Raw genomic sequence first — 14,978 nt, 5'->3', positions numbered from 1 at the left:
TTACTATAAAGCAAGACAATCTCCCACCCCCACCCCATCACTGTGTTGTATTTAGCCCAAACATCTGGGGACATTGATTTTTGCAGTGATCAGTGATATAGTATCGTTTTATTGGATTTTGCAATGTTAATCTTTCTTCTTAAAGATAGTCTATAAATATTTTAAATCATAATGTCCTGACATAAACCTGGATTTTGAAGAGAGTTAATTCTGAGAAGAAATTGCTTACAGAATTGGGTTCACATAGAGAAGCTTGATATCCGGACTGGAGATTTGTCAGCATCTCGGCATAGTTTGCAGAACCCGAAAGAGTCATCTAGATATATTTTGCTTGCTCATTCCACAGCAGTGCATGTTGTAAACAATTAGTAACAAAACAATCTGTTACTTCATCAGCATGAAATGAAATAGGGGGAAAATCTATTAAACTGCTTTCATAGAAATAATAAAGCAGAGTTGCACTGTCCAGATTCAAGATCCACTGCTTACATATGTGCATGTGATATCATGACACATGTACAGAGTGATGGAGCTTATGACTTGACATTGCTTTCTTCAACCTCCATTACATCAATGGATAGCTTTGTAAGATTATGCTATCCCTTATAAATTCTAAAGTTACTTCAAGGCACCTATGCTGTGATATTTTTGCTACTCCTCAATTAGATCTTTATAGAATCCAATGCCTTCATCTCTCTTGGGCAGTTGAACCAATTTGTTTAATTATTTCTGGTTTAATTGCAATATAACAGGAATTTCTCCAGATCCAATTTTCAAGTAGAAGCCCTAGAGCTCTATAGTACTTGAGACAAGCTACTTTTTCATTGGAAATAATTCTTACTTCATCCCACTTCTCAGCTTCTACACTGTTCCCATTCCCAACAGTGGTATTCTCAGGCCACTACGAATGCCTCAAAACTGATTTTCAATTGAAGAGATGAATAGCATCTTGGATGTTCGACATCTCCCCCTCATTGCAAAAGTTCATTTTTGTTTTCCAAGTTACAAATACTTCACACAAGAATGTGTTTAAAGAAGTGGAACATTGGTTGGGTACGAATATTGGCATTGTCCCTTTGATTAAGTGTAAACTGTAATGAATGGTTGATGGAGTAAAATTGGCAACATAAAATGTGCCTGGTGGATCAGTATGAAACAGTTTTAGAAAGTTTGGAGAGTATGAAAGAAATAAATTATATTCCTAAAGAGTTGAAGAGAAATCTCTGCTTAGCAGTTGAAGCAAATGTAAAGCTTTTAGCAAAAGCAACTAGAAAAAGAAGGCATATTTTCAACGTACCTGCTCATACGTTGGCCTATTGCTTTGGTTATGCATTTTCAATGGTTTTTTTTCAGAGATGGAAGCACAACCTCATCTCTTTGGGAGAGGTATATTCTTCAGTAGCTAGTCACAATCTAAACAGAGGAATTGATGTGTCCTGTCATTTTATGGTACCTGGGTCCCAGGCGAAACAAAAGATTTCACACCCTCTTCACCACCAGATATCATTCCTCCCCCCCAACTACCATTTGCCAAGAAAGGTGAGATCTCAAGTAAGCACAGCATGCACAATCATAATAAAAGATAAGATATGTTATATGGACATAAATAAAAAGATACTTTATATTGTATGGATGCAATACAGTAAGCCAAAATCAAAATCAATATCAATCATTCGTCTGATGTATGATCTCAAGTGTTGTAATGAATGACCTCTCCTTTATTTGTTTCTGACTTTAAACTCAAGGTAAATTAATATTCCAAGAACCAAAATGCTTTCAGTATATAGTGATTCTTCCCCTTCCAGTTGCAGCCCCCTCTCCTCATAGTACATCAAATACTTTTCTCTGGAAAACTCTTCGACTATAAAGATGGGCTTTGTTGAATGCAGGACTTGAATCAGCCCTGTGGTAAGTAAGGACCATCACTTGGTCCTTTGAATCTTGTCCAAGAACTGCCATGAATGTGTTAGCTCTTGTAATAAGATCACACCTATGTGTAAGTATAAAGAAAAAAAGGATTCTTTGTCCACAAGAGGGGTTTCCTATTTCATCTTCCTTACAGACTTCTATAAAGAGAGTAGAAATGTGTGTAGTGTATTATACTTCCCTTGGAGACAACGATTTAGCAAGCTAATTGGTGAAATCCAACCCAAAGGTACCTACAATTAACATATACATAACATGAAAAAATCTCAGTCCAAGTATTTTAAAAACTCCACTGTGTTTAAAAGAAAAATTAATAAATGTTCCTGAAGGGATATTTTAATTAATTTATGCAGTTTTACATGTCTCTAAGTACTGGTCATAATAATCATATTATTCATTTTAGAGTTTTTGATGTTTCCCCTACAATCAAGGCCAGCCTGCACATCATTTATATTTGACTATTTTTTATATTTTTCCTAGATTTTTTTTTACTTCAGAGATTCCATATTTTTATGGCAGGACAGGACAATTGGAAAACTGCCATTCAAGTGCTGTTGAAAATCTTCAAAATTTTAATCCTTACAACAAAGCCTCAAGTGAAACAACATTTGTGTATAACTAATATAGCCTGTGCAATAATACAAAATGTAGTTAAAATTTCTGCATTAAGAATAACAAGTACCTCTTCCAGTGTAGAATTTTGGATTCAAAAGTCAAAAGATCTAATCCAGGTACTCCTCAGGGCTTTATAAAATAAGAGATACATGTTTTGTCTGGAGAGAAAACTTGTCTTTTCATGCAGAGAGCCATTTATAATGCATCTTGGGAGCAGAAAACTGCTTTTTAAATTATTTGTGGTCTTAGTACCAGATCATATCACAGGGAATGGCTCTCAGTTTGAAGAAATGCTTGGTCAAGCTTTTGCCTACAGCCCTCAGATTACAAAGAGTTGTGCACTGTTCATAAAAGTTGTCTGTCTATTTATCTCATGTATCTATCTAAAATACACAGACACCAAATACACACACACACACACACACATGACAAACAAAATGGATTTTTAGAGGTTTATGATAGAAGAAAATTCTTGTTCTGATTTTATATTATAGAAAGTGCAGTGGTGTACAAAGTCACATTTTCACTGCTTTTCCAATTCTTACTCAAAGGAGTTTGTTTGCAATATGTTGGTTATGAACACTTCTCAGCTTATTCAGCTACCAAAGGAAGCAATCTGAGGAAGGGGTGGGGCTTTAAATTGGATTGAAAGTTCGATGGAATATTCAAATACTGCAATACACTTCCTATTCCACATTTTAAGATACAGTTGAAGACTATGCATTTGTAAAGGCAAAAACAACTTTTGGGATCTTCCCCACCAAGCAACTGGTCACAATGATTCTATGTGATCAACAAGAAAATCCAACTATAATAGGTTACTACCTTTCTCTTTGCCCTTAAAGTTCCAATTGATGACAATAAGGGAAGATGGAAATCTGAAATGGCAAAGTTTTATTTAAAGAGTAGTGTGATAATGAAGAAAAAGAAACAGTTTTGTAATCGTTTTATTGAAGTTGGGCTTTCTTTCATATACAGGTAATTCTCAACTTACAGTCATAATGGAGCCCGTGTCGATTTACAGTGCAAAAGACTGTAAATGCAGGCCAGTTGCCAAGGACTTAAAAAGTGGCAATGTGATGGGGGAGAACTTTGGAACTGGGTCATAAGTTCCTTTTGATGAGTCCATCACAACTTTAAACAGTCGCTAAGCAACAAGTTACAAATCAAGGATTACCTGTGTGTGTTTGTCCATGATGATATTTAATTACGGCATATAGCAGAGAAAAATTATAATACTCTTCATGTAAATTGCTGGTTTATCTATAAATCTGAAGGAAAAATTCCTAAGCATCTCAGGAGGCTATTTATCATTAATCAGAAGATGAATGTTCAAGCTTTGAGACACAAGGTGGCACCACTACTACACCTCTGATTATTAGATTTCATGGTAAATTGTGAAAATCAATTCACACAAGTCTATTCTGTGTTTACTATATTCTTGATTTAGTTATTGAAATATAAGCCAGTAAATATCTACTAGGTAATTAAGATCATTTCATCATCAAAGAAATGAAATTTAAGCAGAATGTATCTTAACTATCACAATCTTTGCTGATTTCACTTATTTTTAACTTATTGAGACAAATAAACTGGTGTGTGTGCGTGTGTGTAAATATTATATATGAACTGAAATGCATCATTTATTCATTTTAAATAACCTTTTGAACTTTTTTGAATAACTGGCTCCAATTAAATTAACAAAAAGCAGTGTAAATAAATTTCTATGTTTTCCAGGATAAAGAATCTCCATTTTGGCAAGTATTCTTATGGTTCAACCCATGATAACTTTTCCCTCACTTTCCATTCAAAGTATGGTAATTGGGTTATAAGCATACCCATAGATAGTGGCATCAATTTTAAATTTAAAAATATAAATAAAAATTTAAAAATCTTGAATGATAGGTAAATTGTGAAAATGTCCTATTTTTTTTAAAAAAGGAAAAAGTTGTGAAAGCTTTCATTTGCTATCAAGTAAATTGCTTGGTTTCAATATTCTTTAAATCCAGTCAATGTGATGTGCAAATTTAGCCACTTGATTTATTCAATCAACAATGGTTAAACAAACCATAGCCTACTACAGTGTGCAAGCCGACTCTTACTATGACCCAGGTTAAACAATTGACCTTTTTATATTTGACCATTGTATCCTTCCAAGTACAAGTGCAAACGCAGACAGTGCTGGAGATTCTTGAGTATGCAATTAGACATTTTAGGACATAAATTTTCAATATCTAAGTCTTGAAACTTCTGGATCTATGCAGCAGTCAGATCCTGAGTCTACATAGCAGTATTTGGTCTACTGTTTGTTTAAAAAGAGCCTTGGCTCCCTGAAGATTTTTTTTATGGAGACCTAGGTGAAATGTGACTAAATGATTAAGGCTTAACTCTTAACATCTCTACAGATGTAGATTAAGAAAGATATAACATCAGGCATCATGTATATTTTTTCCCCTTAAAACTGTTCCTGTCGCTCTATTTAGAAGACACGGGAAAGTCAGGCAAAACCAGGGCCTCACCCTGTAGTGAAAGCTGTCACTGCTTCTCTGTCTATTTAGCTGAGGCTGCTGTGTATGGTAAGTGGCCTTCTCCAACATACCAGTACTGTGACTTAATTACACACAAAAAGAGAGGATTTTCAGACCACCCGCAGCAGTATCAAACATCACCCATCACTGTCCAGTTGTATTTAAGAAATCATATTTTTGTTCTGAGATTAAGGGTACTTCCACTTTAAGTTTCTATAACAGTTTGAAAACAACTCCAGCTCTCTAATGTATTACTGAAGATACTAATCAACTTATTTCTGGTTCAGAAAAGTTAAGGCTGCTAGTAGGGTAGATTTTATTTGCTTCCCCAATGGTAGGAATGCTATCTTAGTTCTCTACCTGGTTCCTGAGCTTGAGATTGGAAAAGGAAAATGCTAGTTTGGTGGTGTCGTAGTTCTTCCTTAATGGCTGAGAAAAGAAATTGACAAGAATATTATCCAGATCCTTCCATCAATGAGTTTCTTATTCGGTAATAATTCCAAAATATCTTGAAGTCAGCTCTGCAATTGTATTACCTCCCAGTAATCTGACAAGGTTGGGAGCAGGCAGGAAATCCCTTGAGCTAATGAGGATTTTCTACAATCCAATAAAAGTGTGCAAAAAATCATTTCACTATTCTGTTCTTCCAAGTCTAGACTATGGGAGGCAGGGTGAAACAAAAGGAAAAAAATGTGAATGGCGGGAAAAAAGAAAAGAAAAGCCCACTCGGTTTTGTGGAATTCCAGCATCACAAGATCAAGATTTTGCCAATTCAACTAGGGCACTACTAAGGTGGAAGAAAATTACCTTAACTGCCTATGAAAGATAATACTGTATAAGAATACAGTGGAGCAGGAAGTCATGCCAGATGGATGCAAATGTCAAGTATAACAGAACCATCAGTTTCTCCTGTCTCCTCAGTAAAGGGAAGCTTACATGTGAAGCTCCAAATAGCAATGGACCATCCTTTTTTTCTCGATCTTCCTCATGGGAAAAGAAGAGAGAGTTTGGTTGCTGTTCCTCTTTCATACTAATTCATTCAGTTAAAATGTTTGTTGTTTTCCATGTCTGACTCCTTGCGAACCCATGGACTGCAGTATACAGGCTCCGATGTTCTCCACTGTCTTTAGAGTTTGCCCAAGAACTAAAATGTGCTTTTTGCAATATTACCCATCCTTGAGGTGGCAGAAAACTACACTAGCATGAAATTTTCTGTACCCATTGCTGATTCCTGTTCTAATACCTTTGTTCCAATTCTTTACAATTGCCTTCCCTAAAGGGGAAAAGCTTAACAAGATTTTAGATAAATGGAGGGGGTGCTTAAATGCCTGAATTAATTGGGGAAAGTGCTTTAACAATATATCTATATCTAACAATATATAACTAAGGATGACTTGAATCCCCGCTCACATGATGAAGGCAACATCATATGGATAAGCAAAAGATGTCAGTGGGCCATATTTAAGCCAGGTCTAGAGACAAGTTAAAAAAATACTCTAAATGATTTATTCAGAATACAGGCTAAAGGGTACTCACTAAATAGGAATTCTTAATCGGCTTCCTTTGTGGAAAAGAATTGTCTTACCATCTATTTAAACTCTGACAGGAGAGGTATGCTCTAAATCCCCTCCCTCTGTTAGGGAGTGTCATTTGTTGGAACTCAGGAAGAGCGACTTTTCTGTTGTGGTGCCCATCCTCTGGTATATCATTCCCCTGACTCTTGTGGCCAGATCTTGAAACAAGTTTACTCGTACCAGCTTACCCCAGGGCCTCTGCAGCCAGGCCATCCATACTCCAACACCTGCCGCACGGCGGCAACACCAACAGCCATGTGCAGTAGGAACCCATGTGGCTGCAGGCCCACTTCTTCTGCTTGCTTGCAGCTGCAACGGAGCAGGAGGCAGAGCAGTGTGCTGGTGTTCATGTGTGGTTGCAAGGTGAGGCATGTGTTGGGGTGTGAATGTCCTGGCTGTGGGGGCCTTGAGGTAAGGCAGTGCATGGAGTGTGGAGCAGCTCCACCAACCGCTTTGTCTTGTGGTCATGGCACCGGTATGTTGCTCAGCCTCCTGCTCCGTTGTGGCCACGAGCAAGCAGAAGAAGGGGTCGGTAGCCATGCAGGGTGTTGCTGGATGGGGCTGCTGGAGCCACCTCTGCATGGTGAGGCACGTATCGGGAGATGGGTGGCCTGGCTGCAGGGGCCCTGAGCTAAGCTGGTACGGAGCACGTGAGGCAGCTCCACCACCCCTGCCTCGTGGCAGCAACACTAGTGCACCACATGGCTTCCTGCTTCCCACCCGCAAGTAACCAGAAGTACATGGGGGAGGGGGAAAGACATCCCTGAAAATAAGCCCTAGTGTTTTTGGGGGGGGGGGCAAAAGAAAATAAGACCCGGTCTTATTTTCGGGAAAATACGTTTACATACTCCAGACAGGATGGTTGAAAAGACATGGTGTCCTACCCAGGAAACTAGCTAATCAGTACCCCAAAGATTTCTAACAGTGTTTTGGACCAACAACAGACTTATTTTTAATTGGTTTCACATGCTCAGTGTATTAATCATCAACTTTTAGAGAAGTGGATAGAGACTTCTTTTCTGATTTAAAAGTACAATGCTCTGTTTCCACTCAGCAAGGCAATTTAGAAATTTACATGAGTGTCATAATGGGGCTGAGAATAGGATGTCATCCATACACATAACAATACCAAGCAGCTCTTTTGGAATGATAGAAACTCCTGTGGCTAGGAACTGGGAACATTATAGCAATTGAAGTATGTGAGTTACTTTAAATGCATATGTTCAAAAATCAGGTAAAGAGCCAAGTTTTAAAAATGTCATTTGGTTGAGGCTCCCTCAACCCAAAAACAGAGATGAGCTCTGTGCTCTAGAGTTGGACGTGATTGGATAGGGAAACCTTTACCTTTATCTGTACATAGATGCAGATGTTTCAAAATGATCATTCATACCATTTAGGGATGTCATGCTGCTGCATGAACAACCCTTGCCTTAATGGAAACATAATCCAGTTACTCTTTCGGTGCCATCAAATTCTGGTGCTATTAAGATTTATTTGTAATAAATCCCAATGACTTATTGGCTTTTAAGAGAATAATATTTAATTAATTTAAGTGTTCTATTTAATTAATTAATTTTTTTAATTAATTTCTTCCATCAGTAAGAAATCACTGAATTATATTTAATTATAACTCAATTAATCATTTAGTAATACATTTTTCCATAATTTTGCAGTTGCTGCATTAGTGGCATGCTGTCCCGAAACCTAAAGTTATTGTCAAGATACTGATTTGTCTCAATTTGCAAATACTGTTGATTTAGCTTCATTAGTTCCAGAGACAGATGTTAAAAGAGGAGGAGAATTGTTATCTTTAAGCTATGCTAGAGGTCCTTCCAGGCATCTGTTGTTGATCACCAAGATAATTCTGCTAATTTGATGACTGAGGACTTTTGGTCATTGCATATACCAGGCATATATTAGAAACTACAGTCTTGCAAATTACAAATACACAAAATGAAAGAACAGGGAACAAGTTGCATTTTGAGATCTATGTTTTTTTCCAGAAGGCTCCAAACACCAAACCTGTTCTCCGATACTTCAAAAGGGCTCGTTTAAACTCGGTGTCAGTTGCTAAACAACATTGCTTGTGCCAAGTCTTGACAGAAGGTTCTGCATCCCAGTTCAACAAAGACTTGTTTATTGTTTTAATGGTAAACTAGAACTTCTAAAATTAAAGGCTGATAGATTTTGGTTTGCTTTCTTTGAAAACACAAGGGCTAATAAAAGTTATTTCTGTTCTTCCCTTAGGCAAAGAAACCAGCTTGATCACTTTGGACCAGTCACTGTCTCTCAGCCCAACCCACTTCTCAGAGTTGTTCTCCTAGGGAAAATAGGAGGAGAGAACATTATGTTCTCCATCTATTTCCAAAAATAAATACAGGATATAAATGCAATTAATCAAATATTAAATATCAAAATGTGTTATAAATTTTAGTTGCTTCCCTATTTAGTGGTAAAATTCAATTTTTTTTTACTACCGTTTCTGTACGTGAGCGTGGCAGGGGAAGGATACTGCAAAATCTCCATTCCCTCTCCACTCCTGGGGGAAGGATATTGCAAAATCTCCATTCCCACCCCACTGTGGGACCAGCCAGAGGTGGTTCTCCGAATTACTCAAAACTTTCCGCTACCAGAACTTGCTGAATTTCACCCCTGTCTCTATCCTTCCATATTGTGGCTTTCTGCCCTGCCTATATTTGTTCTCATTAACTAATTTTATCTCCTTCATCTATATAAATGTTTTAAATAACATTGATTTATATAAACATTTTCACTCTTTCCATGTGTTCCTTTAGCGCCCAACATCCATACCTTTCATCTATAACAATACTCCTTTATTCTTCTCTTCTTTTGTCTCCTTCTTTGTCTTCCCATATTTCTACAATCTGACTACCAGTTTCCTTCCTCTTTTTGGCACAGCTTTCACCTGCTCTTCTGTTCTCAACTATTGTTTATGAGCTGCCATGATGGGGAAAGAAACATTTTTTTTAAACAAGGCTGACAGTTATTAAAAATAAATTTACCAGCTACTGAAATAAAATCCAACCCTCAAACGGAAGCTGATGTGTCAAGGGAGAATGCCTAAGAAAATCTTGCTGTGACTTGTAAGATTAACGCTACACATTTACAAACCAACTGCCACTGGAGTGTACAATTCACACACAATATTGGTCATTCACAATACAGAGGAAGCTGTAATTGCTAGCACTGAAAACAGGACATAACCACCATTTAGCTCATGTTAAGAAAATGAATTAAATCACAGATAAAAAGATGGGCAAAAGTATTAATGCTTATTTAAACATTAAGCTGTAATACTTTTTATCATGTATTTAGATAAAAATGTACTGAAGTTGGTTTTGATCCGGAGCAGAATTTATTGTGTTTCTGTTTTGGGCTGGGCAACAAGACAGAATTGGAAGCCATTGTTCTGTATTCCAACTCTATTGACATCTACAGTATCCAAAGTAATAACTCTGTTTCATCCCCCCTCCCCAACACACACACTCCTTCTTCCAGCCAGTCAGCCAGACAAAGCTAAAACACCGATATTACTCTTGTCTTCCTTGGCCAGTTAGCCTATTAGAGTACAAGAAATAAAAACGTATATAAATTAGTTGTACATACTGTATTTGTTTATATTTTTTAAAAAATACTTGTTTCAGTTGAGATTATTTAAAAAAATAATCTCAACCTTTTGAAGAAACCTTTTAATAGTACAGAACCATTCCTAGTGTATCTATCATTTTTATTCTTCTACTAAGAGGATAGGATCCCCCTTATATTTTTTTTCTTTTATTGGTGGTGATTAAAGAGCCCAAACAATATTTATTACAGGTATTGGTCTAGGTTTCGTACCTTTGCTCTTTACTCTGGATGCTTTTGCATAGCTCTATTCCTTCATCATATCCTATAAGGAGAGGAAATGCTAGCAATCTCTAGCATTCATATGCTAACACAGATAATTACAGTAATCTAATGAAGCAGAAGCTATAGTCCTAAAGTTTAGTAGTTCTACATTCTTCTATACTTCTGATCTTACCTATAATACAGTGAGTAGAGAAAAAATAATAATTGGTGTGTTATGACTATTAGGCATAGACTATAAAATCCCACAAATTGTAAAGCGGATGACTTTCTCCTTCCCCAGTTTCTTTCTTCTCTGGAACCACTAATACTTGAATAAGAGTTATCAGTTATCCCTCACTTTATGTCAAGGAGCTTAGGGTACCAACAGCTGAGTTTATGATTTCCATATACATTGGATAGGAGCAATTATTATCCCAGATATTTGGGAATGCTCATTGGAATCTTAGACCTACAGCATCTGAAAGCTACATTTTTCTCACTGCTGGTTTAATCATTCCATTATAACAGTCTAGCAAAGGTGAACAAAATCCTCAATGAATTGGATGACCAATCAGGAGATTGTCTGTTTAATTAATTATGGCCCCATTGTGACTGAGAACAGTTGCTCAAAATAAATGCATAAAATTGAGTACCCTCAATCTTTTGAGTGCCCTCCTGTGAGCAATTATGACCCTGTCATCGATGCAGTGAGTATGCAGGCTGATAGGATTAAGAACTTTGTGCTTATTTGCCATCAAATCATGTAAACATCACTTTAATCAGAGTAAATGAGGCAAACTGGATGAACTAGTTTCAAGAAAATGTGAAGCATCGGTTGTGAAAGGGAAGAGGTTAGTGATGCTACTGAATACAGTATACCTTGTTGCAGACCACAGGATGGCTGGTAGGGGTGGAGGGTTGTTTTTTGTTTTTGGATGGGTGATACAGGAACTATTTCACCAATGCAGCTTCTCTAAATTTAGCTTCTACAGTTTATACAATAATGGAGTTGATCCTAGATTTGCTTTGTTCTTATTGTGTTAAACCTTGAGTATAAACTATCTCCACTATGGATATTTTCCCACTAATTTGCCTATGCTGTATACTTCAAGTACTTTTGCTTTGCTTGTAGATTTTTTTTAAAAAAAATCTTATCTTTGTTATTTTTATTTATTGTGATAATATTTGCAAGCTGCTTTGTGAGACTGTTTTGCTTGGAAGCTAAAAGGAAGTTTTAAGTATCTTAAATCCATAAATAATTGAACAGATGCAGAAATGTTTGGGACATATGTAATTGCTTTCTGCTTGATCAATAACTCAATCCAGATTATTTCAATTACTGATATAAAATTAAAGATATTACATTTAAAAATCTCTACTTTATTATGTACAGGTAGTCCTTGTTTAATGGACTACAGCTGGGACTAGCAACCTGGCCATTAAGCAAATCAATAAGTGACGCCAAAACTGTGTTTATGATCTTACTTCAACTTTTCTTGCCTTTATCAATCTGTAAAGGTCATAGATGTGAGCGCTGGTTGCAAAATTGTTATTTTTATCATCAGTCGCTAAATGAGGACTGCCTGTATTCATATAATTTAAAATAAAGAATGGGATGAATGTAACTTAAATTCGGAGCCTTTCTCGGGTTACTTAATCATACCTCAGAGATGTTCCTTTTGTGCCTTGTCCCCATCAAGTCACTTTCATTTTAAGCACATGATCAAGTCAGGCTTAAGTTCTTTTTAAAGTATCAGTTTTAGAGTAATGGTTACCATTCAGGGACCACCCTTGACTTCTGAGAAATTTATTAAACTTTATCATCCATTGCTAAAGGAAGGTCAGGTGAATGCAAGGACTGGGCCCAAAACTAAGAATCAGGATCAACAGTGGGGATCGACATCCCCCCCCCCATACAGTTTTCTGCCCACTTGGGGTTGTGCGTGTGAGTGTTGTACTGTGACTGAGTTTCAACTCCACCCGAACCATGAATAACTTAGAGCTAGTCACTCATTTTTATCTATCCTACCTTAGAGGATTGTTGTGAGAATCAAACAGTAATCCTCATATAATTTCTCAGATCTCCTGGAGTTAAGGCAAAAAGAAACTTAACAAATTCAGCAATGAGGTCCTTTTTTTCAATACAGTAAAAATAAATGCACCTGAATTACAGGCTTTGTGCTTCATGTACACCTGTACAATGCAAAATGATTCATTTTGATTTATTTAAAAACCACCACCTCTGTACACTCATGTCTTAACGTGCAAGCAATTTAAGGATGATGCCACTTGTTGGTCATGACTCAGATATGTAGTGAGCTGAGATGCTTGGATGTAGATTGCTTTGCTCATAATAACTTAGGAAATCTACCTCCTCCTACAATTCTCCATTTCTTTAAGCAGCTGTGGAATAATCTGAGGTAGTCATGTAATCACTCTTTCCTTCTCCCAATTATTAGGCATGCTGGAAGAACTCTGCCCGGGTGTATACCTCCATTAGAACTGCAGTAGACAGAGAAGAATGTCTCTATCAAGAAAGTTGGCCTTTGATCCTGCTTTATAGGGATATATAATCATGTGCAATGCAGAAAAATTATGTTTTATCCTTTTTTTGTAAGAGTTTGTCCAATGAAGTCAAATGTGATGCATTCACAGCAGCTCCCTCCCTCTAAAGGGCATATAATTAAAGAGCAGGTTTTTTTTTACCATGCGATGTAATGATGGTCCCTTGAAGGGTGTTAAAGACATTCAAAGGAGGTAATGGCTATCAATAACTGCCAATCATGGTAGTTCTCCGCTGCCACCAGAAGATTTAGCTCCTGATGATAATGAAAAACAAATTGCTATTGTGCTCATGTCCGACTTGGCCAAACTTTATCTTGGACAAGTCTAACCTCTGGTCTTCCCTAGCATGGTTCTTCTTTGGACCCTGTTTATAAAACAAATGCCCTTTCTCTTTTAAAAAAGAAAAGTTGCGAAAAGCAGGTTTCAAATTAGCAATTAAAATCACAACCTTACAAAACTGTGCTTAAATCTATCACCCAGGAGACCACTGGTTTCAGGAGTCATTACATATGAAGAAATTACTGGATAAATTTCCTCATGGCAGCAGCAGTATTTTTATTTGAGTGAGAAAAAGTGAGAGTGTGAGAGAAAACCTCTCTCTCTCCCCCTCCCTTCCTCCCTCCCTCCCTCTCTCTCTCTCTCTCTCTCCTTCCCTCCCTCCCTCTCCCCACCCCAAAGAAGAGGTGGTATTCAGCAGGTTCTGACCAGTTCTGGAGAACCAGTAGTGGAAATTTTGAGTAGTTCAGAGAACTGGTAAATACCACCTCTGACTGGTCCTGCCCCTATCTATTCTCTGCCTCCTGAATTTCAGCTGATTGGGAGGGAATGGGGATTTTGCAGTTACCTTCCCCTGGAGTGGGATGGGAATGGAGATTTTGGAATATCCTTCCCCTGACACACCCACAAAGCCATACCCTCCAAGCCATGGCCACAGAACAGGTAGTAAAAAATTTTGAACCCTACCACTGTCCCAAAAGTGCTTTTTCTAAAAAAAAACAACTGAACTTTCTTGGTTTTTTATTCCTTTGAAAACATTTCACTTGTTATTCAAGAAGCTTTTTTAGTTCTTTTGTTGAGAACTGTATCACATTTATGCATATAGCTGCCTTTTTTAAATGGTGGGTTAGTTGGTATTACATCATCAATTAATACTATAGGATGGGGTAATCTTTAACCAATTTTTAATCAGCCTTTAATAAATCCAGGCTGGTGCCTTTGAAGTGCCCCCCCCCTCCAGTATTGACCTATTTCTCTTGGTGTACCCAACCTCCATCTTCCACACCCTTTCTCAGGCACGCAATCCCCACCTTCTTTTGTTTGTTGCATTTTTACAATTAAACAATGTGGAAACAGCAGAGCATGTAGAAAGAGAGAGAGAGGGAGAAGAAGAAGAAAAAGGAGGGTCCCAGTATCTCTGCCCTATGCCATTCCCCTGGAAACTGAGCTGGTATCATTTCAATGATTGCGCAGAGGATGACAGCTGATGGGGAGATAATAGGTTTTGTATACAGCAGCCACACACACACCCAGCTCTTCTCATTTGGCAGGTTTAGTATATAAGTCATCTCACCTCTGAGAGATTTCTCCTTGGGAAAAACCCAAGCAACTTGCTTCTCACCTGGATGGACACCTATTGTATTTAAAGGATGAGACGTCATTGTGGTCAATTAAGGCAATGTCACATGTAGTTCACACCCCTGATTCCCAAATTGCATTCTTTCTAAAAACAGGAAAAATGAGCTTCTTCTATTTCAACACAAATAGTTTTGGGGATTGATTTGTTCATGAAAGATTACATGCCTTTGACCAGCAGTTTTAATATGTCCCCCAAACGCAGAAAATAAGCTTTATTTTTTTATTTTTTTTAATTATAAATACATTTCATTTCTGGTCATGAATGCTTTTCCTTTTCATTAGATGG

Source organism: Natrix helvetica (genome assembly GCF_964273705.1).
Source record: "Natrix helvetica genome assembly, chromosome: 3".
NCBI lineage: Eukaryota > Metazoa > Chordata > Lepidosauria > Squamata > Natricidae > Natrix > Natrix helvetica.
The sequence above is the reverse complement of the archived record's forward strand: the minus strand, read 5'-3'. Positions refer to the sequence as shown.